General features: G+C 38.0%; 1 protein-coding gene across 1 annotated transcript in view; it reads left to right on the top strand.

Moving 5' to 3' along the window:
- Positions 1 to 25,616, top strand: part of HTR1F (5-hydroxytryptamine receptor 1F) — a 110,038-nt gene that overhangs the window by 52,025 nt on the left and 32,397 nt on the right. The window contains exon 2 of the mRNA XM_048933477.1: positions 3,166 to 3,259. The gene's annotated coding sequence lies outside the window, so the exon portion shown is untranslated. The remainder of the gene's footprint in view (positions 1 to 3,165; positions 3,260 to 25,616) is intronic.

Raw genomic sequence — 25,616 nt, 5'->3', positions numbered from 1 at the left:
TTACTGGATTGTGAGCCAATTGGGAAATTTTCAACTAAATAAATGCACATATTTTGAAAATACTTCTGCATTAGATGTTCAGGATAGGGAAAATGGGAGCACTTTTAAGAAGGGTTTCTGTGCAGTGAGCCATCTTACAGCAATAAAAGATAATTAAGACAAAAAATATAAGGATACAGAAGTTGAAAGGAAAGGAAGATAACAAAAGTGTAGAATATTGAGAGAAGGACTATACTAAAAGGATCTAGAGTTTGGCAAGGAACAGAACTTTTTTTTATCCTCTAGAAAAGCCAAACAAAGTCTCTAAATTGTCTAAGTGCAACCCGGATGTTCTGTTAAGAATAATTTATGCTTGATCCCACTGACAAAGATATCTGTCAATATCTTTATCAATGAAGATGTTGAAAAGCACCAGCCCCAAGACAGACTCCTGGGGGACACCACTTGTCTCCAGCCTCCACCTGGACATTAAGCTGTTCACCACAAGCCTTTGCCTGAAACCATCCAACCAATTCTTTACCCACCAAATAGTCCAGCCTTCAAATTCATCTCTCTCCAATTTAGAAATAAGGATGTGCTGGGGGAACTCATCAAAGGCCCTGCACAAGTCCAGAAGATGACACCAGTTGCCCTTCCTTTGTCAATCAATGCCATCACTCCTCTGTAACAGGTCAACGGATTGGTCAGGCATAATCTACTCTTGATGAAGCCATGTTGACTGTCTTGGATCATTTCCACATTTGTACCTTAACAACTCTTCCAGGAGGATCTTGTCCATTATCTATCCAGGCACATACACAGGGCTCATCAGCCCATTGTTCCCCAGAACTTCATTTCTCTCTTCCTTGAAAATGAGTGAGATTCTCTTCTTTCATTCACCAGGAGTTTTGCCTGACAACCATGACATTTCAAACATGATGAAGAGTGGTTTGGCAATCACATCAGCCTCTAGTTGGTCTGTCCAATATCTGGACCAGGAAGTCATCCTCAACAGACTCCACAAGACTCCTGGATTGCTTGCAGCTAGCTGTGTTGTTTTCCCAGCAGACATCCAGGTGGTTGAAACTGGTTCAAATTCCCCATCAGGATGAGAGCCTTCAAGCTTGACACTTCTTCTAGCTAATGCAAGAAGGCCTGTCAGGAGGCTCTCCTTGATCAAGCAGACTGTAATACATCCTGACCACTAGGTGTCCTTTATTGGCCCCATCCCTAATTCTTACACATAAGCTCTAAACCTGATCATGGCTGCTTCTCAGAGGCAGCTCTTCTCATTCTATCCACTTCTTAACATAGAGGGTGACTGCTCTATCCCCTTTGCCTGACCTATCCCTTCCAAAAAGCTTGTTTCCCTCAACCATATTATTTCAGTTCTGCAATTCTTCCTACTGTGTTTCTGTAATACCATTTAGGTCATGGCTTCCTAATTGCACTGCAATTTCTATCTCCTGCTTATTTCCTATGCTGTGTGCACTGGTGTAGAGGCACTTCAGCTAGGCTATCAGCCACATTATCTTCTTGAAGGTAAAACAGGATTGTAACCATCTTCATTAAACTCCCCAGAGGGCTCTGTGCTGTGGAAATTGATCTGGTGCCAAGTCACAGTCAACTGTTCATAGAACTGTTGCATTATTAGATAATGCCCGAAAAATTATTAGTCCTTTTTTATTGCTAAGAAAATAATGATCTTTCCATATGTCTTCTGTAACTTTGTCTTCTGTTTTACTGTTTTTTCTTACTAATCTTCTACTTTGAAACAAAAGCTGCCTTTAATATCTGATTTTCTGCATTTTAAGTACATTAGCCATTTAAACATATTCAGAATTAAATCAGCCACTTATTTACATTTATATTATTTATATAATTATTTATATTTCCACTTTTTATGGTACACCTTTGCAGTATATTTCTTCTTTAGGCAAGTTAATTATTATGAATCACATATTAAAAAAATTGATATTTTGACAAAGCAAGAAACAATGTCCTGCAGTTCAAAGAGCACATGCTAAGGCTCATTTTTGTCCTCAGTTATGTCAGCTTAAAAAGCAAATGGTATCCTGGGCTCCATCAGAAGAGGGGTGGCCAGCAGAGACAGGGAGGTGATTGTCCCTCTCTACTTGGCTCTTGTGAGGCCCCATCTGGAGTACTGTGTCCAGTATGGAGCTCCCAGTACAAGAAAGACAGGGAGGGTCCAAAGGAGAGCCACAAAGATGATCAGGGGACTGGAGCACCTCCCCTATGAAGACAGGCTGAGGGAGCTGGGCTTGTTCAGCCTGGAGAAAAGAAGGCTGTGGGGTGACCTCATTGCAGCCTTTCAGTACCTAAAGGGAGCCTACACACAGGAGCCTACAAACAACTCTTTGAAAGGGTTGATAACTGCAGGACAAGGGGAAATGATTTTAAGTTGAAGGAGGGCAGATTTAGGTTGGACATCAGGGGAAGTTCTTTACAGAGAGAGTGGTGAGGTGCTGGAACAGGCTGCCCAGAGAGGCTGTGGATGCCCTGTCCCTGGAGGTGTTCAAGCCCAGACTGGATGGGGCCCTGGGCAGCCTGGTCTAGCATTGAAGGAGGTTGGTGGCCCTGCCTGAGGAAGGGGGTTGGAGATTCATGATCCTTGAGGTCCCTTCCAACCCTGGCCATTCTGTGATTCTGTGCATCCACAGATTAATAACAAGAAGCCTAAGGCTACAAAATACCAAGTGTCTTGGGCTCCCACTGCAGTCAGAGTTGAGGACATCCAAAAAACTCACAGATGCACTTGGGTACTAATATATATAGCATATGATGCACTAAACTTGCTAGCAAGGCTAATCATCACAGACTTCCTCCTCTTTTTATTGTTTATCTCCAGAGGTTCTAGGTCATTTTTTATAATTTCTTGAGCTTTTCAAGTAGAGGCTTTTCTGGACTGTCAAATCCTACCAGGTTTTTATTGGTTACTAGCCTGCTACAAACAACTTCACATATTACCAGCTACATACTTTTACAAACTGTAGGGTTTTCCTGATGTTGATCTCTAAGCATTTAAATAGCCATTACCAGTTAGCTGAAGAAATCCTGCAAATTACAGTTTAAAACTTCTGAAAGAAGGTTTTCCTTTCCTGAAGTAGAGATCTCTTTCACTGAAACTTATGGAGTATATAATTATGACATTTTGCTTTCTCACAGGTATTTGACAGACGCAATTTCTACTTCCATTCTCATCCCTGGGCCACCTGGTACAGATGTTACCTTTCTAAGACTGATGCAAACATGGGAGGTGGTGAGTCACTTTCTGCCTTCATATGTAGAGCTCCTTTATGTAAATTCATGAGGGCTATACATAATGTGGGTTCAAATTCATTTATGGTGGTTTCATCAAAGCTCCACAAAATTCAACTGAGAGTTTTGCTGAGTTCTAGAACTCATCTTTTTGTAAAGTAGTGCCAGAGGAAACAAAGGGATCTGAAAAGTCAAATGTAGGCAGGTGAGGGTGTACCTAGAGGGTTATGGCAGCCTTACCCAGTAAGTGTAGGTACACACAGTGCAAGGGAAAGCTGTAAACACACTAGGGAAAGAAGGATGTGACCAATGGATGGTGGACTATAAATTAGTGAAGAACATCAAGCGCAATCTGAGAAGTGCAGGCACTACAGGAGAAGTTCACAAACTTCAGTCCTAAATCTGATCAACTTTCTCCGCAGCTCTGGACGTTTAAACATTCAACATCTACTTCAACTGAGGGGAAAAAAGTAACGCTAGTAATATAATGCTTCATTTCACAGATGTATTTTAAAGGTTTAACCTTTGTAAGACATTTTGAAGATGAAAAGCATAGCAGAACTCATTATTTTGCTTAACTAAATATCTCTTTGCCTAGCTGAACTCTAAAATCTTTTGATATTAGTTCATAACAAAGATGTGATGTGAGAGAACATTTTTCTTGCTTTTTTGTTGGCCTGTGGTCATTTTATGCCACTGCATGCTTGTTTTTATTTCTGTTTTTGGTATTTGTAGCTTTGAAAAGAAGTGACTTTTCCAATAGTGCACAAACATAGCTTCTAAATAACAAAGATGGCAAAATCCCCAAATCTTTGCTTTTCATAACAATTCAAATGCAATAGCTTAACGACAATACTTCATAAAGTACCTAAAAGTAACCTACATACAACAATATTTAAAAATAGAAGGGTAAAACTACTGGGAACTGTGCCAAGAGCAAAATCATCACTCAATATTGAAATGTTTGGATACAAAAAGTAACAAGAGACAAACTGAAATACTCAGCAATCAGTTGTCCAGACAAGTTCACATTAAGTGGGATTGCTTGTAACTATACCTGAAAAATTGTGTATGTTCAGAGATAATAAAGAAATGTATCATCATTTGACATTCTTAGAAATCCTTCTTGAGATACAGACTCCCAGAGAACTTGTAGAGTCACCATCCCTGAAGGTGTTTAAGGAAAATGTAGATGTAACACTCAAGGACATGGTGTAGTGAGCAATATTGGTGGTATCTGGATGGTTGGACTAGAAGATCCTAGAAGTCTTTTTCAACCCTAATGATCCTATGATTCTGTTCTGTGATATTTTATAGAATATAATCATAGAATGGCTTGGGTCAGACCTCAAAGATCATCTAGTTCCCACCCCGCCGCCACGGGCAGAGTTCTCTTACTACTTTTTTCATAGAAGAAGAAACAGACCCTGAAGATAAGCATATTTTCACACATTCACCACTCCTTACCGTCTCTTATATCTACAGAAGTTCAGAGTCCTGACATCTCACGGTTTTGCCTGTTTTCTGTGTGTCTGAAAGATCAGAAGAGGTCATCTTTAAAACTCTTACAGTGAAAGAGGCAAAGACAAAGTTGCTGCACTTGTAATAACAAAAGAATTTTAAAGGTGTCGCTAGGTAACTGTAAAATTAACAAAAAAAAAATAGGAAAGTCTTCTCTTTGATACAGAGTAATCAGAATGAATCATATGGTTTTAGTGAAAAATAGGTCAAAATGCAGGTTACTTTCAGTATTTACAAGGCATAGAGAAAGACAAAGTCCCCAGACTCATAAGATTTTATATTTTCAAGTAGAACTTTACTTCAATCAGTAGTTCCTCCAAATGACAAATTAAAAAACAGGTGAACCAAGTACTGGCAGTACTGGCCAAATGGGAGATTTGTGATTCGTGACCTCATTAGTTTAACTTTAAAAAAAAGTATTAAATGATGTATCCTAAATCAAAAGAAAACCATTAGAAACAGAATAACCATCAAGGCTTCAGGAAAACAGGAAGTAAAGTGATGTTCTTTGTCTCTAACAGCATTTTAGTCTGAGCTGTCAGTCAGACTCAAAGAAACACTTGCTATGGTCCATACAGGACTCAGCAATGAATGTTAGTGGTATTCAAATCAACTACAGGTCTGTATATCGAGGTGATATTAAAACATCTTAGGACATCTGTGCCTATAATTCAGAAAGTGAGTGGCTTCATATTGTACCTAGGAAGTTCAGCAGACTCAGGTGTGGCAAATGTCTAGTCTGAAAGCATCCCTTTCCTTTTCACTTACCTTTTTAAAAATCTACTTTCTTCATTAATTCTACTATAATATCTGAGGTGATGTTATAGAATGAAATTACCTGGTGGGAGAAAATGGAAGAATAAACAGGACTTTCATTTTTTGATGGAAATGGGCTTGCTGGTTCTATGCTAGTTTTCAAAAGACAGTTATAGAGTGAAAGCTTAAAGAAAACATGTCTCAACAGAGAACTTTACTGCACTGAATGTTTTGTGACAGTTTGTGTCACATAAAGCACTTCCATGCCATCTGTGCTCCAACAGCAAAAGGTTGCTCTGTCCCAGGCAGTGCCTTTTGTCTTTCCATAGTCAACGGAAGTCAATGGAGATGGATCAATTATAAAACTTGTCTCTGGCTGGAAATATACAGAGCATCAGCTTGTCCTGTGAACCCTCTCAGTACTCCTAACATCCCATGGTCTGTCAAGAGAATGAGTGCAGCCCTGCAGGCAGGCAAATACACAGACATTATAAGATGGATTTGGCTCTTGCATTGGTGCCACTTTTTGCTCACTACTAAGCTGATTTGCTAAAAAAAAAGAAACAGTATAAGCAATGAAGAAAGGGGCAAGCAACTGATGGGCAATCATGCATCTCATCAGCACTTGCTACGGAAGTTCATTATACTCAGAAGAAGGTAAAAATATTTTAACAAGGAAAACAAAGATTGCACATCTTCAAACAATTATTTTAAAAGCAGATTTTGTATGGACAACTTATTTCTAAAATGAAGACAGGTAACACATACACTATCTGCAAATTAAGTGGAAACCAAGAGCAAAATTAGAAAGGAGAATATCTTGATTACATTAAATTGCCTTCTTGAAGTGGTAATGTTTGTCATTACTAAATAATTATATAGTACAGGAATAAGGGCAATCATCAATGCTAATCTTTACTTAAGTAAAATAAAGCATTATTCCTTATACAGCCATCAGACTTAGTTTTTGTACTACTAAGATTCTGTATGCCCATAGTAATGAGAGCAACTGAGTTGTCACAGTTTTTTTATCCCTCGGATTTAGAGAGAGAAAGACCTAAAAATAGTAAAACAGACCCCTCCATGCAGCTAGCCATAAATGTAATCATTGTTTTCAGGTTGTCAACTGATACTCAATGGTTTCTCATTATCATCACTGTTCCATAGATTTTTCTTATTTTAATGAATTTGTGTCGTCAGGCTCATATCTATTTTCTAGGCTATCTTGCTTCATTATTCAGATGGAATCAGTCTTTTAATTTAAAACATTATTATTAAGAATCACACATGAAATTCTTATCTGAAAGATATATTGTTTTGGCAGTAGATGTAAATCTAAATGCAGCTGCCTAGGTACTTGATTGTATACTTTAATGGAAAATTTTGTGTAAATTTTAGGCACGAAGGAGAAAAGCACTTAGCAGCATTTATCATTTAAATTACTAGCATATTTAAAGACTATTCAAACATTTCTTTTACCTCAATAAGGTCAAAACTGAAGCACAGAAGTTAGCTTATGAACTCCCTGTCCTTGGAATATATTAAAGAAGCAATATTCTTGTATCTTGAACAATGTGCACTTGTAGCCTGGAAGCCCTGCCCACAGCACTGGTATGGGGCTGCGTGGGCTTTAAGGTCTCTTCCAACTCAAACCATTCTAATGATTCTTTGATTTTGCAATCTCTTCTGGCTTATTTCAGTAGGTGGGTTTACACAGTGCCACTTCCACTTTTGTTAACTAACTACGTAAATACTCACCAGCTTTGAATATACTGTTTTCTTTGGGATTCTTTGAGGTGCTCATTATCACTTATGCTGACTGGTCCATAAGAACACATGCTAAATAAACCCTTAGTTGGACACTTCAGGCACTAATCTGTCAAAATTAATTACATTTTGTTTTACTTTTAGTTTTGAATCTTACAGGTATAGGATTTTTTCTTCAGCTCAGTATGATGTAATCAACAGTATTTTACAGAAAATCCTGAACTTTACTGAATAATTGTTATATCATCCCTTGGGCTGACCAACAAACTAACATGACAAGTTCATCCATATGTCTGGTGAGGATATGTCATGTAGTTTAATATCTGAGGAGCTCCAAGACACTCAATCCTCAGCTGTTCAGAGATGATATGTTCATACTGCTCATTGTCCTGGCAGACACCTTGATCCAGTGACCTCTGCAGTGATGCAGAGATCCCTTTAAGGCTGGCTATCATCTATGGTAATGTATCCTGAATAGTTATGAAGTCAGAAAGCCATTCATGCTAACAGAAAGAATCTTCTAAAATATGCAAGAAAACTCTCTGGCCCCTTAGTCCTTCCCAGAGGGCAATATAATGCAAATTTTAAGTATCAGTCTATCACACTTGCATATTTCTACCCACATAAAGACAGCAAATATGCTCTGAGAACAAGGTCATGCATTACTTGTTAGCAAATACAAGCACCACCAATAAGACAGAGACGTAATTTTGTCATGTCACCGATGTAACCAATCCATATCTAATATGCAGTTTTTATTATTGTTAGTTTTAACTGATTTTGTATTTGATCACTGTCATGGACCTGTCTGTTGTCCATCTTTTGGTTTTAAGCTTGTTAATATGAAAGGCAGGTAAACAGACATTCACACAGCAAGTGACCACTTCAGCATTTCCCCATTTGTAGACAGCTCAACTAAAATTGTCTACAGACAGCAACAATGCTGGTATGTATATTTTTCCTCAGCTTAAAACTGGAGCTCATTCCAAATTTTTTGCACCATCTCCAATCTCAGTGTCTGCATTTGAAGATACACACTAATCTAGTCTTCTGACAGCTTAACAAAATGTCATTATGTGATATATCAAAGTGATGTGAGCTTAACAAAGAGTCATCCCAACATCCATCATAACAAGTTAGAACTTAGAAATGGAAAACCAAAATGCAGATAGACCTTGCATGCATTATTTTGGCTTTTTTTTTTTTTTTAAATTCAGACATTCAGGACTTCTCCTCAAAGCTTAGATGTCTTAGCTACATTCAGAAGGACTGATAATTTAAAAATTGTTTCACATTCATATAACAGATTTCAAACAGTTTTATCAAAATTCCTACCTATTATACTTGGTTTTGAATTTATTTAATTATATTGGAACCTTTTAACTTGATGTTAAGTCACCTAGATGCTGAACTTCAATCAGAAAATCCAGAAGCTTTGTTAAGACACTGAAGCAGAAGAAAAGGACCTACCAGAAGGCTATACTTACATTTCCACAAAGTATCTCAAAAATACACCTTTGCCAATTGCTTCTTCTGTCACATACTGCAAGAATTATGCTACTTGCTTAGGTTATAGATGAATTAGATTCTATCAGCCGAAATCACTCAAGTTGTAACTCTGTTGAAGTCAGTGGACTGCAGGGAGGAAAGTTTTAACTAGCAATTAATAGGGTCAATTACATTGGAGCTAAGGAACAGCAAGTTGATACTTTGGTGAAGTACAATTATAATAAATAGGGGGAAAAGTTTCAGAGCTTTAAAACGTCCTGAAAATGATAGCAATTACAGTATATTTGATAAGTTTGTGTCCTGTTTTGAACACAGTAGTGTTAGTACCTAAGCACATCTTGTTGAATTAAACTACATTCTCCTATTATAGATAGGGTTAATATAGCAAAACTCAGCAGATTCCATTTTGAAAGGCTTAGCTGATAAGCATTCCAATTTGGGATTTTATTCAGTGTAATGCAGTGATTCTAACCAGTAGCTTAATGAATTGCTGCACTGCATAAGTCATGACTTTATCTGAAGTACTAGAGCATTAATTAAAAGCTCTACTCACCACCCTGTATGGAATCATTCTGGAGTAGTTATTTCATCTTAACTGCTTTATTGTAATGATGTTTAGAAACTTGTCTTATACTGAAGAAACATAGAGTGGTAAGTTGTCCTTTCACTAAAGAGCTTTCAGTATAAATAGGCAAAATTAATACTTTGGAAAAAAAAGTATTTTGGAAAATAACTGTGGTACTGGTTAACTTGACAAATTGTAGCTGTTTAGACCCTTTCAGAAACTGGTTCAGCTATTCCAGGCAATTGGAATCCATTTGTGTAAGAATTTAACAGTTTATATCTTCTATCAGATGTCCTTTCATTTGTGATTAAGCATCTCTGAAAATACTTCAGCAAATAGTTGTTTTATCTTACTCATACACAGCAAATAGTTGTTTTATCTTACTCATACATTTAGGTAACACATAGGAAAGGTTGAAGGGTTGCTTTTGTTTTTGTACTTTTTCTTCCAAGTTGTATCTGAATCAGAGCAAATAGTAAATCAAATATCTTACCTAGATTTTGAAAGATTATCACCAGGAAATAACATTCATTCATCCAGAAGAGCAGCTTTGCACCTTTACATACCAGCTTCCGTCCCTAGAGGAAAGTACAGGAAAAAATAAAAATTAAAAATTAAAAACAACTTTACATTGATTTGAAGAAACTCTGTACTCTCTTCATTTTCTTGGTAGCCTCTGGAATAGAAGGGCAATGTCAAGAATTCTTGTAGCTGGATTACTATGGAGATTTGTGCTGTGCACACAGTGTTCCATAGCCTATCAGAAGCTAGAGAAAAAGTGCCACAGTTTACCAGTTTCTCCCATAGAAAGGAAAGTCAAAATTTTGCAAAATATTGAGAAGATGCACATTCTGCAGCTTATTTTCTGATGTAACTATGAAAACCCAAAACATGGAGAAGAAAAAGAATACAATAAAGTTTAGTAGAGACTTTTTGTACCTTGAACTCAATTGAAGTGCTGAGATAACTTGCAGACTTTGGCATCTCTCATTCAGTTGTTCACTCACAAGATGCACACACAGAACGACTCATGTTAAGTGACAGCTTTTATAGTTCGATGTGGTGTGAGTTCTGGTACAGCAGTGTTATAATTACGATGACTCTCCATCTCATTCTCAATTTAAGAAAGGCAGAGATAAAAGCAGAAAAAAGTGGAACAAATGATGATGCTGAAGGATGGAAATGCTTGAAATCACTGGCTAACCACACTACTGAAACCATCACTAAATGAAAAATTGCAACTTTTCTCAGCTGTGCAGCAGCAAGTTGCCTATGACACTTTTGAGTTCTCGACTATAACTGCTTCTTTTTCCGTAATTAAGACAGTGACAGTGGATTCAGTCTGCCATCAGCCCAAGCCAAACACCATTTGTATGCTGCAGACCAAGTCAACGAGGGAGAAGAAAAAACATTTCAGCCTGGTTCTCCAAGGTTAAAAGCACACTTTGAATCTATTAACCACCTGGCACAAGCTTTCCAGCTTCACTGCAAGTATCCTACAACACTAAATCAAATGTTGTGTTGTCTTTTAAATTTCACTACAGTGAACCAACGGAGATAAGATTTTTTCATGTCACCACCCAGGTTCCTTTCAGGGACAGCAAACCAATATGCTGGCTCTCAGTCAGACCTTTGTCAAGGCCTGAAGCAGAGTCATGTCAGGACACTACTGTTGAAAATGGCTTCAAAGTTCAGAGACTGAGACTGCACACATTTTTCCATGAATCTGTCACCATCCTTTTTCAATCTCTTTCTATTGTTGACTGCTTCAGTGACAATAAATACTGCAATCTTAACAACTCCATAGCCTCATCTATTCTGCAACAGGACTCATCCTTAGTTACTAAAACTCTGCTTGTAGATACCTCCAGCACTTCCAGTGGAATTTCTCTACAATTTTACTAGCATAGCTAAAGCACAAACTTGTTATTTTGGGCCTCAAAAACTGAGTATGCCTTATAATAGAATGCAAAATCTAGATTTAGAGAATTTTGCTTGTGTATCTCAATTCTAAACAGGCCTAAATGAAATGATTTATCTTCATACATAATCAAATTAGCAGTGGAAATTAAAATTCATGGACTTTATCAAGTTTAGGATTCTCCTTCCCTGTGATAAACCTCTGGGAGCAGCCAGTACAATTGTAGCCCTGAAAATTACACATAAAACATGTATCTAATATTTTAAGCATAAGTCTGTCACAACAATATGAATTTTACTTGAGAAAGCATGAATTTTGAAATCTCATCCTTCGACTACCTTCACAGGCACTTGAACATCGACCAAAAAATAACAGCCAGATAAAGAGCAACAACAACAAATGCCTACTACCACTTGGTTATGCTTTAAAAAAAAAAAAAAAGGCATTCCTAAAAAAGCTTTTAGAATGTTTAGAAAGAGATCAGAAAACCAGCACTTACATAAATTCATTATCCATTTCAAAATGACTTTTTCAGAAGTAACAGAACAGAAACAAATCAAATGTCCCATTAGATTTCACTCTAGGGATTATATTCTCTTATATGTTTTTGACTCTAACCTTTTGACAGCTAAAATTAGAGTTGCATTACTGAAACAGATAATGAACCCTGAGTATTGTTTTCAGATATGATACAGGAAGTATTGATTTATGCATGAGGTTTACAGCAGAAACATTATTGAATATAGATTATTTTGTGTCCATGAACATTGCCAAGCTGTCCCTTAAGCTTCACTGTTTCCAGTTGCCATTTAAAATTAACTTTTTTAGCAGGGGGGTTGTAACTAGATAATCTTCAGAGATCATACCGTACTGTTCTGACTGTGCAGTTTTTCTCACTGGCAGCATAAGAGTTGAAATCAATAAGCTTTGCTGGTTTGAACCCTGGGCCAATCTCCTTTGATGTGTTTCCCACACGTGAAGAGTATTCCTTTCTACTTGAAAGCAGACATCAGTATGAACAGTGACAGACTTAGCACCTGTAGTACCTGTTTCTTTCCCCGTTTGTGTATGGGAAAATGCTGGAGCCATGATATAAGGCCGAAGAAATCTTTCATTTGAGCCTGTATGCCCTCCCTGACGTTTTCAGGCTATTAGCCCTTGTGGTACTGGGAAAAGCTATATATATACTTTCAGGTAAAAGAATGTGAAAAGCCATGTCCCAGCCAGCCATACTACAACTACAATGCTCACATTACATAACTTTCCTATAGCACAGCATGTAAAAATTTGAACAAGGACTACTATCAAAGGGGCACAAACAGTGCTGCCTCCTGTCATTACTGCTCATTTGGAACCAGCTTGGGCTTAAAACTCTCCAGACTTTGATATTTGGCTTTTCCCTGTTAGAAATTGAAATTAGAAATTGACTGGTTCTGTATGGGAGCCAAAAGTGCATGCACAGCATCAATTCTAAGAGGATCAGAGACCTAAAGTAAAATAGGAAGCTAAAAGACAATGTAGTCACAGCACAAGGGCAGCACATCCTCAGGACAAAAGGTGAAAGGGGGAAAAGAAAGAGTAAAAACATGACAGGATAATCTGTATGATGCATACTAGTTCACAGCCTCCTGAAGGTTTTTCCAAGGTCTCCTACCAAAGGGAGAATAATTGAAGCTGCCCTTATAAATTGCTCACTGGGAACAGAATTTGGGAAAGGCACGAGAGAGGCAACACAGAGTTCAAAGGAAAGAGCCTAAATAGTAAAATAAACAACACTAAACATCCGAAGTGCAGATTTAGAAGGAAATCCATGGAAACTGAAAATATTCCTCGCAAGTCCTAATTCAGCACAGTAAGTTTTTGCATAATTCTTTTTGCTGCTCAGCCTCAAATCAAAATCATCACATTGCAAAAACACACTGGTTAAACAAGCAAAAATCCTAGACTTCCGGGAGAAGATAAGTAGACTATTGGTTTACATGCACACATGTACCTAGTAAGCATACAATAATGACCCTGCAACGCCCAAAATACCTCCCATACACTCTACAAAGTAATGCATTGTTTATAAGAGATCAAAAATTAGGAAAAACAAACAAGATTAAAATGGCCATGCAACTAGAATTCATCTCTCCTCATTTGCTTTCAGTGGGGCATCCTTTGTTATTCTCCCCACAGAATCCTGCTACACTTTTTGGTCAAAGGGATCATGCACACTGAACAAGCAGATAGTATTGCTTTTTCTTGACTAATATTCTTTCCCCAGTGCTTCATTCATCATAATTACTCACTTTCTTATGGTCCTTTTTAATGATGTTCAGAACTGTAGACTTGTTCAGAAACACAGCGAAAGCCTCTTCCCAAAACTTCATGAGCTTGTAGCACTGTTTTCGTTTTGAAGATGGAAAATACTGTCATCAGTAACTACTAACTGCATGATCTCAGCATAAGAGCGTGGCCTCAGTTGCCAGAATTTGACGGAATGCACACCACTTTATTTTCACTTAAAGAACACAGTTCCTGGGTATCAGTTTTTCAAAGCAACTTTCCACTTCTGTCAATCAGACACAGCCTCTCACAAGTCAAGCATGGAAGATGACTGAGAATGAGACAAGTTTCGCTGAACTGACTTCAGAGAGATCATCAACCTCTTTCTGACCCAGTACCACTTAAAATTCTTTTAGGACCAGCGGCAAATGTCTCATCTTGAAACCTTTATTTCTTTTCTCTTTCTTTATATGCACTTTGATTCTACAACAAAGTAGGCAGTAGTCTGCCAAACTTCCCTTCTCTATAAAATTCTTACTTACACCCTGAACATCATCTCAAGGTTGTACAACCAAGTTTACGCTCAGTGTCTTCTCTTGATAAAGTTACTTTGCAGAACCTTCTTCCTTTCAAAAACAGCACCAGTTAGAGCCCTTGGAGCCATTATCACCTCAACACACAGGTTTAATATTCTTGAACCACTAACACCACCATCTTTCACTGAGCTAATGGTATGGAAGAAAGCACCGTACAATGTAAATTGCCCCTGGGCCTATTTCTAGTAGAATATTGTTACACATTTTGTCACTGAGTGTCACAGGTGTTGGTTGATAAGTGAAAAACCTAGGGATGGTGGACACAGGGATTACTCTCCCACTTGCACGTATTCAGCATGACACATTTTTTGCACACAGCCACAAGATGTCAAAAATCATATCATACAATATAAAGCATGGGGATAATTTTGGACATTATCTTCTGAGTATAACCACTCTGAAATTCATTCGTCTCCAAGGTATTAAGTAGCAAGTCTATTTTTCTTCTTCTTACAAACTTAGAGATACAATAACTTAAAACATCATACTGCAGTATGACAGCAGTGCTGGTCCTATAAAAGCCACCGTCTTAGGAGTGGGATGTTATTTCCATGTACTCAACACTTCAAAATGTTTTCCTAAATTAGACTTTTTATCTTCTGTTACACAAACCAAGATTCCTTACAGGGGAATTTAAGTTAAATGGAGACATTAGCAACGCTAATAGATAGTTTGCAGGAAATGAAAGGGCTCATGAAAATCAACAGGATGCAAAGTAAAGATACTAAATTTGCTTGACTGTATATTACTATGTATTTATATAAATGCTAGTTTGACTACTTTTTTTTAATTAGTTATTGAATAGTAACACTATTGTGGTAAACAGAGTAGTACTCATTCAGAGATCTGCACACTCCAACTAAAATACTTGCTCTGTTTGCATGACAAATATCACTGCAATGTGGGTAACAGAAGGAATATATAAAAAAGATATAAATTTTAACTTCAAAGTTAATCTTAGATTTGCAGTGAAGTTGTATACAATTCACTTAGCACTGTTATTTTAAAGACTTTCTCCAAATGCATGTAATGAATAATGTTGAGGGTCTGAACAATTCCAAGAAGCAATAATATTGTGCATGATTCACTCATTCCTGACCAAAACAGGGCAGTATCAGAAGCACATAACTGTAGTACTTTTACATGTTTCTAAATTAGTTCTTACAAGTGATTTCATACTTTAGACATGTCAACAGCCAGGATTAAAATGATTACAGAAGTCATTTTGGAACATAAAATAATGAAGAAAGTACTGCATAGTTTCTAGTATAGCATTTACCTCATTATGTTAACTTGCTGAACTGCAATCTATTAGAATCATCTACTAAAAAAAGATTCATTATTTTGTTCCCTTAATTTTTGTGCAGTTTGGTTTTTTATTTTCTTTCTCAAGCAATTGCCATTAATCCTTGGTGTGGAATCAGGCCATTTTGCTTGCACTCAACATACTTGAAAGTTGCCATAACTTGTAGAACAGCAGAAAATTACTACTAGTAAAGACATTAAAGCAAGAAACTACTCTTTTAGAACTATGACTTTCCTGCTTTCCCTAGGAGATTCCTAATTTTTAAGACTTCTTTGAAGGTCCAAGGTATCAATATCTACTAATTGAGATTTAATTCCTCTTCTTGAACTGTGGTCCAAGCACAGAAAGATGTTTTCCTCTACTAGGGGGTACCAGATTGTGGCTCATCTCTGGCAGCAAGGCTCTGAGTAAAGAGTGTATGTGGCAAAGCTGAATAAATAATTAATTTGGAAAGATATTGATATTGTTCTTATTGAATTTCAGAGCACTACATATCTTTAGGTAGGAATAAAAACCTGCATAAGGCAGGGTGGCAAAGGACTAGCTGAAGTGTGTAGAGAAGGACCCAAGGGGTCACAAGCTGAACATGAGTTAGCAATGAGCACAGTGTTAAAGAAAAAGAAATTATACTGTAATACATGAAAGAGGGGTATAAGAAAGAATTAAAAAAAAAAAAAAAAAAAAAAAAAAGCCTTCTGCTAAGCTAGACTCTAATATAGTGTAACCCAAACTACTCCATTCATCTTTGAGTGCTATATTTGAGAGACAACGGCTAATTGAAAAGCACCAATGAATGAACACGGAAAAAATCCCAAGAGCTAGAAGAAATATCAAAGAAATTACATAGAGAGTGTGAGGTGCCGGAATAGGCTGCCCAGAGAGGCTGTGGATGCCCCATCCCTGGAAGTGTTCAAGGCCAGGCTGGATGGAGCCCTGGGGCCCTTAGTATTAGATATGGAGGTTGGTGGCCCTGCCTTGGCAGGGGGGTTGGAGCTTGATGATCCTTGAGGTTCCTTCCAACCAGGCTATTCTATGATTCTATGATTCTTTAGTCTAAACAGAGAAAGCAGAGAGGAAGCACAACTGAAAGCCTAGAAGCTAATGCAGTGAGATAGGGAATACAGCAGCCTCCATGTCCATCCAGAAAGCAGCATGAATGCATACATTCCAATAATGAAGTTTTAGCTAACATTTTGTGGCTGCATTGGAAGATCATGCCTAAGGCTTGCTTAATTTCTGTCACATGTGGCAAATAGAGTAGTGTAGTAGGTTAAACAAATTACTGCTCTAAACGGGTTTTCAAACATGTCACCTTGCACGCATAATTTCCATATAGACAGTTTCCCCTTCACAGAAGCCTACAAGTACAACTGATATAACTGAATTCATGGCTAGTCTAAACAAGAGGATTTAAGGATTAATAAGTCTTTGAACTTTATCACCAGCAGAGACTGTCTCTCAGTAGTTATTTTCCAACTTATTTAAAATCAGCATTTTTTAACAGTCTAAAATAAAAAACAGCAAAACGTAAGCTTTTCATCCTTAGAAACCTATTATCATTATTTTTCTGCAAACTCAACAAATACCCAGATCTTTTATGTAATCTTTTGTTCAAAAAATACTTATCAAGAATACTTACACTTCTATTTTGTCTACTTCATATCTTTCTTTTGATCCTCTCTCTAAGACTATTTGCATTTCAGCAGATTGTCTGGAGGACAAAACATCCTCAGCACATCACGCAGAGTAATAAACTACCTACCTATCTAGAGTATGCTAATGAAGTAAGCTTGGGATGCTTCAGATTAAGGGCTCATTACTGGTTTTTAGAGAATATAATTGTGCACTTGGGAAGCAGTAACTTCTTAATTACAGTCCTCTGGGGAGTGGGAGGAATCAAAGTGCTGGCATGTCTGGAAGGGACTAGACATAAGTAGCCAAAGTGGTCTAATCCTATCAGGGGAGAGAACACTTGATCTGCACTCCAGAAAGCTCGTAGTCTAATTTAGGCACTCTCTAATTAAGTATTTAAAAATTGCTCTCCTCAGTGCACTACTCAGCTTCTGCTCTTCCATCAGCTCCCTCACTTAAATCATCAGCAAGGTTAACCAGCATTGATTTTTTACGCTGTACCTCATGCATGTTCTAGTTTCAGTGAAGATGGATGGGATCACAGTGAAGACATGTGGCTGGGGGTAAGAGGTGATGAATCTTGGGATTCAGTGAAACACACGCCAGGCACACATCAGGTTCTGCGTGTCTCCCATTAGGTACCACAGCTGAATGTATGTGGAAATAAATGCTTTATTTTTTAGAAATTAGGGTCTGAACCCTGGAAAGGTCTTATACTTGAGAACACTGCTGAAGCATATCCTGATTTTATTTCATTCAAAACCTTATTTGATTTTGAAAAAACCTAAAACATTGTCCAGCATGATGGACAAGATTGAGGGGGAAAAAAAAAAAAAAAAAAAAAGAACAGCCACACAACATCTAAAGTGTATCATTTAAAAAGCAAGTGAAATATGGATCTAGGATTTGGAGAAGAAAAAAAAAAAACACTGATAAAACCTTTACAAAGTAGTCCAAAGTAGCTACTTATTGCAGCTGAGCGCTGCCGAGTCATACAACCACCAACAATCTGGAGACCGTTTTGTGAAGGTCTGTTCTTTCACTCACACCACACATTTCACACTGAGGAATAACTCCAGAAGTTTTCAGGGTGACTAAACTGCAAGTTTATTTTCTGTCAATCCAGAAGAGCACTGTATTCATGATAGCTCACAATACCAGGCAATGTCATCCCTGGTATTGTTGTATCATCTGAATTCTTACTTGAACTTACCCTCAGCTGGAACAAGGTAGCAGATCATCATGTGGCATATCTAGGCATCTCTCTGCTGTGAACATTTTAAAGTGACCCATTTTTTATGAAGAAAAGAAATAAACAAGGATGATACACCATATAATGAATGAAGCAATCTTAAATTGCAACCCATTATTTTAATGTAAACTAAGCACCTGCAGGCAGGATCACCAAACTTCCACTGAACTTTAGCAGTAGAAAGAAACTGTATGAGGTTGGCAGCCACGGCACAGCAATTCATGAAGGAAGAAAAGGGAGAGGATGAGCTGGATCCTACTGACAAGAACATCACACTCGCTCCCCCTCAGCAGTGGGCTTTTCATGCAGCTGCACATAGGGTGGTGAGTGGCTGAACAGAGAAATTGCTGCTGCTGAGACTGAGCAAGCCACTCACTCATCAGTCTTGTGCCTTTTTGCTGCTATTCCTCTTGGTAGTAGCACACTTCTTCACTTATTAAAATATCTTCCTTTTAACCTAGTCTGGCTTGAGATGATGGAATGTATTTGTTTTGAAGGAGAAAAGATTAAATAAAATACGTTGTAAATTTTGTTTGAAGAGCTGTACCAAAGTGAAATCTTATGGTTTAAATATATATATATATAATTATAATATATATAATATATATATATATATATTATATAATAATATATATATATATATATATATTTAGCAAAGCTAGTTAAATACATGTTTCAAAGCAAATCCTACAGGTAACACTACCCAGAATATATTACATACGCTTATCACATGCTGCATTCTCTACAGTAAGCAATAGCTTAAGGGCACTGCTTGTCCACTTTCCTATCATATAAAACAACCATTTTCATATTGGGATCTGTAAAAACTTATACAAATGACTTCTAGGAGACCCACTCAAAACAATTGGAGAGGCAAAAAACAGAAGCAACACACTATTGGAGCAGAACAGTGGAGTTGCTATATGCTATATATATATTACATTTCTACTGCAAGATTCTTGACAGTCTAGAAATAAGCTGGGGAGAAAAATGTTGAGAACCACTGCAGCTGATAAATAAATCCAAGTGATATCTGTGAGGTCAATAGCAAAATACATTTTTGAGAGAGGCCACTGAAACACAGAAAGGGATGGGAATATTCACATAAAGGTATCCACTGGGGTTTTACTATCTAAGAATATTAAAATGGAAGGTCTGATGAAAATCTGAGAAGAATTGCAAGTACTTGTAGTTAGCCTTCCCTCTATATCACATTAACAAGACAAACGCAGCATAGGGTAACTAGGCAGGCACGCTATTTACAAATAGCGAAAGCTTAGTAGAGAAAAAAGACACAAAAACAAGCCAACATTTTATGCTGAGCAATTATTAATGCACCAACAGTCTGAACATTAAGTTAAGATTCTATAATGAAGCTAGCAGTCTGTGGAGCTGGTTCAGTCATAAGATTGTTCTCTGCTTAATGTGTGCCATAACCATTAAAGATGAAATAGAATATTTGGAAGACAGAAACAGACACAAAGCAGAAGAACGTCTTAACGAACAAAAGGCTAGAGTTCTATTCACACCTGAGCATTGCATAGTAGGGTAAAAAGAAAAGAAAGTTGCAGTCTTCTTCTATGTCCCACAGTCAGAACTTCTAAAAGCTACAGCAGATACACACTCTTTGCAGGGATGATCTGCAAAAGCCAGTCTTAGATTAGAGAATAAATATTTCATGGTTCCTTCTACAGTTACTGGATAGATAAATCTTCCTCACAAGAATAAATCTGACTGAAACTTGCCTGTAATTTTTCTGAATTACCCTGTAGGATACTAGATTGGAAGTGACTGTTATGACAAAAGACAGAATGTCAATCCAAAGTAGTTTGGCCATAAATTTGAGCAGTGGGCAAACATCACATGTTCAACACAGAAAAGTGAAAAGTTTTCACATGGGGAAGAGTAACCCCATGCACCTATAAAGGTCAGAAATGACATAGGCTGATTAGCTTGAAAAGATCCTGAGGTTGCACTGGATGCCAGATTAATATCATTCAATCAGTGTACCCTTGTCACAAATAAAGCAAAGGACCACATATGTCCACCACACAGGGAGGTTATCCCTCTCTAGTCAGCATTGATAACGCTACACTTCATTCACTTTTGGGATCAGGGATGTGTTCAAGAGGGATGTAGAGAATTTGCTGAGACTGTCAGGGCATGAGGCTTGCAAGGCTACGATGAGGTTAGGGTTTGCTTAGGATGGATGGGATGATCCACTTAGTGGCAGCAACTACCCGAAGAGATGTATCAAAGGCAACAGAGTCAAATGGTTTTTGAGAGTGGCAGACAATATAACAAAGGCCAACATCCACAAACAGCATACTGAGAGGTTCAGGCTAGAGACCAGAAAAAACTTCACTAGGAGTATAGCACAGGACTCTCACCCAGAGAGAGACCAAAACCAGCTTACCTGGTCACCAATTTACACAGAACAGGCTGGACAGCCATTACCCCTATGATTCTTCAGCTCCCCAGAGGATTCTCACTAATAATCTGTTTAAGGAAGCAAGCGCCTCCATGCAGAATAAAACTGCATAAATTAATCTATCTTTCTGAACCTGCAAGAGCTTACAAAGCCGCATACTTCAGCCTTTCAAACAACTGTAAAAGTTAGAAAGAAAAGCACACTGTACTTTTTCCTATTTCCCATAACCAATTAATATTACAAACGCTTCAAGGTAAGCATCAGTAGGATCACCCTCAGACTTTGCAACAGGAACATAAAGTCTCTTACATTAACAACCTTCAGAAATTAAGCAAGCAGTTAATGGTGAAAGTAAGATAAAGCAGTAAATTTCAAAGAGCTTATTACAGGCTGGGAAAGAAACTAAGCATAGAGGTACAGTAAGAAAATAGATCAAGGCACTACATGATTAGTAACTGTAGGTCTCAAATAAGTTTTTGGCAGGCATTTTGTTGTTTGTTTTTGTTTTTAAGTCATTTTCAGTAGTTAAGTAATTTACACAAACAAGATGGGATTCTAACTGGCAAACAATCTGTTTAAGTGTCAAAAATTAAGAAAAAAAATTGTAAGAATTCTGCTGATGTTTTGTTTTATCTTAAACATAGATACACACACACAACCTTCTCTCTCTTATGGTTGCAGTTTTACATTCTGAGTTTGTTGAATAACATCAGAATTAAGAATGTTGCAAAATCAGTAAGAAAAAGTATTTCAAGGTATTTGACTAATCCCAAAGCAGGAATCACAATATTTGACATTCCGTAGAGAGCTTGTTATTTCGGAAAGTTTCACAAGTTCAAGAGACTTGCATACTATTCACTGGATAAACATCCAAAATTGCCAAGACTTATCTCAATAGAACTGTTTTGTGAATAGCTCAGAACTAACCACCTATACCATGTCTGAAGACTAGCTCAAGCATGGAAAAAGCCACAGATGAAATAATACATATCCCTCTCTTTGTTTCCATTTCTTTAGAGCAGTGCAGATGAAGATTTTATCAAAAAGACTGCAATAGTTTCAAAGGCAAAAAAAGGAACAAGTTGCTGTTGGTTAACCCAGCAGGCAGCTCAGCACCACAGTCTTTCATGCACTCCTCTCCCAGTGGGATAGGGGAGATAATAGGAAAAAAAGAAGGTAAAACTTGTGCGTTGTGATAGAGACAGTTTAATAGGAAAGAAAAGGAAGGGAAAATAATTGTAGAATTTCTCAGGTTAGAAAAGACCTTCAAGACCATCAAGTGCAACTACAACCTAACCATACTACCCTAACAACCTTCCACTAAGTCATGTCCCTGAGCTCCACATCCAAATGTTTCTTAAACACATTCAGGGATGGTAATGATGAAAAATCATAGAAAGGGCTGGGTTGAAAAGGACCACAGCCACCATCCAGTTTCAACCCCTCTGCTATGTGCAGGGTTGCCAACCAGCAGACCAGGCTGCCCAGAGCCACATCCAGCCTGGCCTTGAATGCCTCCAGGGATGGGGCATCCACAGCCTCCTTGGGCAACCTGTTCCAGTGTGTCACCAACCTCTGTGTGAAAAACTTCCTCCTAACATCTAACCTAAACCTCCCCTGTGTCTCAGTTTAAAACTGTTCCACCTTATCCTATCCCTATCCACCCATAAACAGCAGTTCCCCCTCCTGCTTATAAGCTCCCTTCAAGTACTGGAAGGCCACAATGAGTTCTCCCCAGAGCCTTCTCCAAGCTAAATAGGCCTAGTTCCCTCAACCTTTCTTCATAGGAGAGATGCTCCAGCCCTCTGATCATCTTAGTGGCCCTCCTCTGGACCCTCTCTAAGAGCTCCACGTCCTTCCTATACTGGAAGCCCCCCAGGCCTGGACACAGCACTCCAGATGGGGCCTCACAGGAGCAGAGTACAGGGGCACAATCACCTCCCTCTCCCTGCTGGCCACCCCTTTTTTAATGCAGCCCAGAACATAGTTGGCCTTCTGGGCTGCAAGTGCACACTGCTGGATCATTTCCAGTGTCTTGTCCACCAGGACCCCCAAATCCTTCTGTGCAGGACTGTGGAGACTCAACCACCTTCCTGAGGAGCCTATTCCGGTGGTTAATAACCCTTTCTGTTAAGAAATTTTTCCTGCTCTCCAACCTAAACATGCCATGGCGCAACTTGAGGCCATTTCCCCTTGTCCTGTCACTGGTGGTAATGATAAAAAATAAACAAGTGATGCACAATACAATTTCTCATCACACACTCAGAAAATGCCCAGCCAGACACCAAGCAGCAGCTGTCCTCCAAAGACAATTCTCCCCAGCTTTACTGTTGAGAATAATGCCATAGGGTATAAGACATCCCATTTGCCAGTCTGGGTCAGATGTACTGGTTCTGTCCCCACCAGCAGCTCCTTATGCACCCCCAGTCTCCTTACTGTTGAGGTAGCAAGAGAAGATGAAAAATTCTTGATTTAGGGTAAGTATGACTCAACAACAACTGAAAAATCTATGCATTATCAACATTATTCTCATTCTAAATACAAAACACAGCACCATACCAGCTACTAGAAAGAAAGTTAATTCTATCCCAGCTGAAACCAGGACAGTTGTAAAGACCATTCCATACCACCACTGCTAAAAACCATTCTGGCATCGTCAAAAGGATCAACAGTCATTTCTAAAATTCAGAACCTCTCCCAAGAGCACATTCTGCTAAGGGGCTAGTTTGTAGCACAGTTTCCACATTCGTGAGTGCCTCAGAGTAGATAGTATTTCTGAATAACATCTCAGGAGACCAGAGCTGAGTAAATCTTTCCCTGTATTTATGATCTGTACTGTTGCACGGGATGAACAAAAAAGTGACATTTCTTCCTTTCTTGGTGTTCCAATACATACAGTATGATGTGAATAAAATTAATCTTATTTACCAAATTAGAAAAGTGCTTGAATTTTTATGAGTAGTTATGTGAAAGCAGAAAAATGAGAGGTGAGTTAAAAGATTGTTATCATCATCCAAGAAATCGGTTTATAAATGAAAGGTGATCAGCAACAATTCAAAGGGCAAGAGATGGAAAGATTAATCCCCAGTAACAAGTGCAGTTTCTTGTGAATGAAAGCACAAATTACAAGTGACCAGGTGCCTCTGACACACACAGTGTAGAAGTACATGGACTTGTACACTTGAGCGAGCAACAGCTTGGAGGTGAGAAAGCTCACATTTTAACTGAGGCGGCATAGCGGAGGGAAATAATGGGGCTGCATGGGCCAAAGGCATGGCACTGCATAGCAAGAAGCAGCATACAAACCTGGAAGGGTTTTCTGCTGAGCTAAAGCCAACATTTGCAATGCTGTCAAATGCAGACAGACATTTTAAAGTGTAAAAGAATGCCCACAGAATACATACAGCGGAGTTCGTATTTACCCTTTTTAGCATGTAAAACATTTCTTTCTAAATAATATGACTCATCTACTGCTACAGTAAAATCCTAATTCAGTTAAAATTTGAGAGACCATTACAAAGAAAAAGAACCTAAGGTGCTATAAGAGGACTTTCTAGTGACCATGAAGCGAGCACTTAAAAAATAACTTCAGCTATATGTTCTTATAATATATGATGAATAACAACAGATTATCAATCTAAATCAAGCCTAAATCCTGCCCCTAATATAAAAGAACAACTACTGAAATTATTTCTGAAAGGCATAAATGGCCTTTATGAAATTATACGGATATATTTCTGCTCATAAGAGATGAGCTATCAAGAGCACCAGAAAAATGTAAGACTCAACAGAATTTCTGTAGGCTAGATACTGATTTACTGACAGCAGAGAGACTGATACCAACAGTATCCCCAAGAAGTATGTAGGTGTTGCATCACTGTAATTTCACAGAAAACTGGATCTTCATCCAGAAGCAGAAGCTTAGGAATAGGTCAGGAAAGCGCACACAAAATGAGACCAGTGCAGGATAAATACACCACTGAGCTATAGTCCAGCTGTCTCTCACAAACCCAAACTAACAGTACTAAAATTAGAAAAGATCAGTTTCTTTCTTGTTATTTTCTACAGAAGAATACAACCTCCACACGTTTTCCCTGCTCATGATGAAACTCAGGTCAGCTTTCTTACCCCTCCTTGCATGTTCTGTAGCTGTGAAGAAAGGATTAGCCATAGATAATATGTGTTCCAGGTCACACGAACCAAGTGCTAGAAACATTTTTTGAGCTAGAAGCTTTGTATCTGCCATTTCCTTGTGATCCCATTTTCTACAAGAGACAGATTTGTTTTGACAGCAAAGCACAAGGGAGACAATTTTAAAGTTATATTCCTATTTATTGCTTGAATTTAGTTACACTTCAGGCTTTATCACAATTTTGTTCTTTTACTCTATGCAATTTTGCAGGAATAGTTGTGCAGTGTCTAAGATCCCATTTTAACAGAATCTCTCTTGAACACAAAGGCTAAAGCAATACTCTGGATCTAAACATGGCACTCTAGATGGCTGCGATCACTATTGCATCAGAATAAGGAAATGGTTAAATACAGCTGCAGTGTCACATGAGTACTTATTCGGGTAGCTATGCTTCAAAGCAAAAACATACATCTATCTATCCTTTCCCTTGGCTTTGAACACGTTGAGATGTGGTCCCTTTGAATCTTGCGTACTGGAGCAACGTAATCGCTCATTGTCATGAGTAACATGAATTTCACAAATAACTATTGTGTAAGAAATTAGTAACTAGATTAGTTTCAAGCAACCTTCTTTTTTGTTACCTTTTGATATTCACAGGTAATGAATCTCCGATCCAGTTCTCTTAGCATTCCCCATTTGGTG

This window comes from Lagopus muta, chromosome 1 (assembly GCF_023343835.1).
Source record: "Lagopus muta isolate bLagMut1 chromosome 1, bLagMut1 primary, whole genome shotgun sequence".
NCBI lineage: Eukaryota > Metazoa > Chordata > Aves > Galliformes > Phasianidae > Lagopus > Lagopus muta.
Note: the sequence above shows the minus strand (reverse complement) of the source record. Positions and strands in the feature narration are given on the sequence as shown.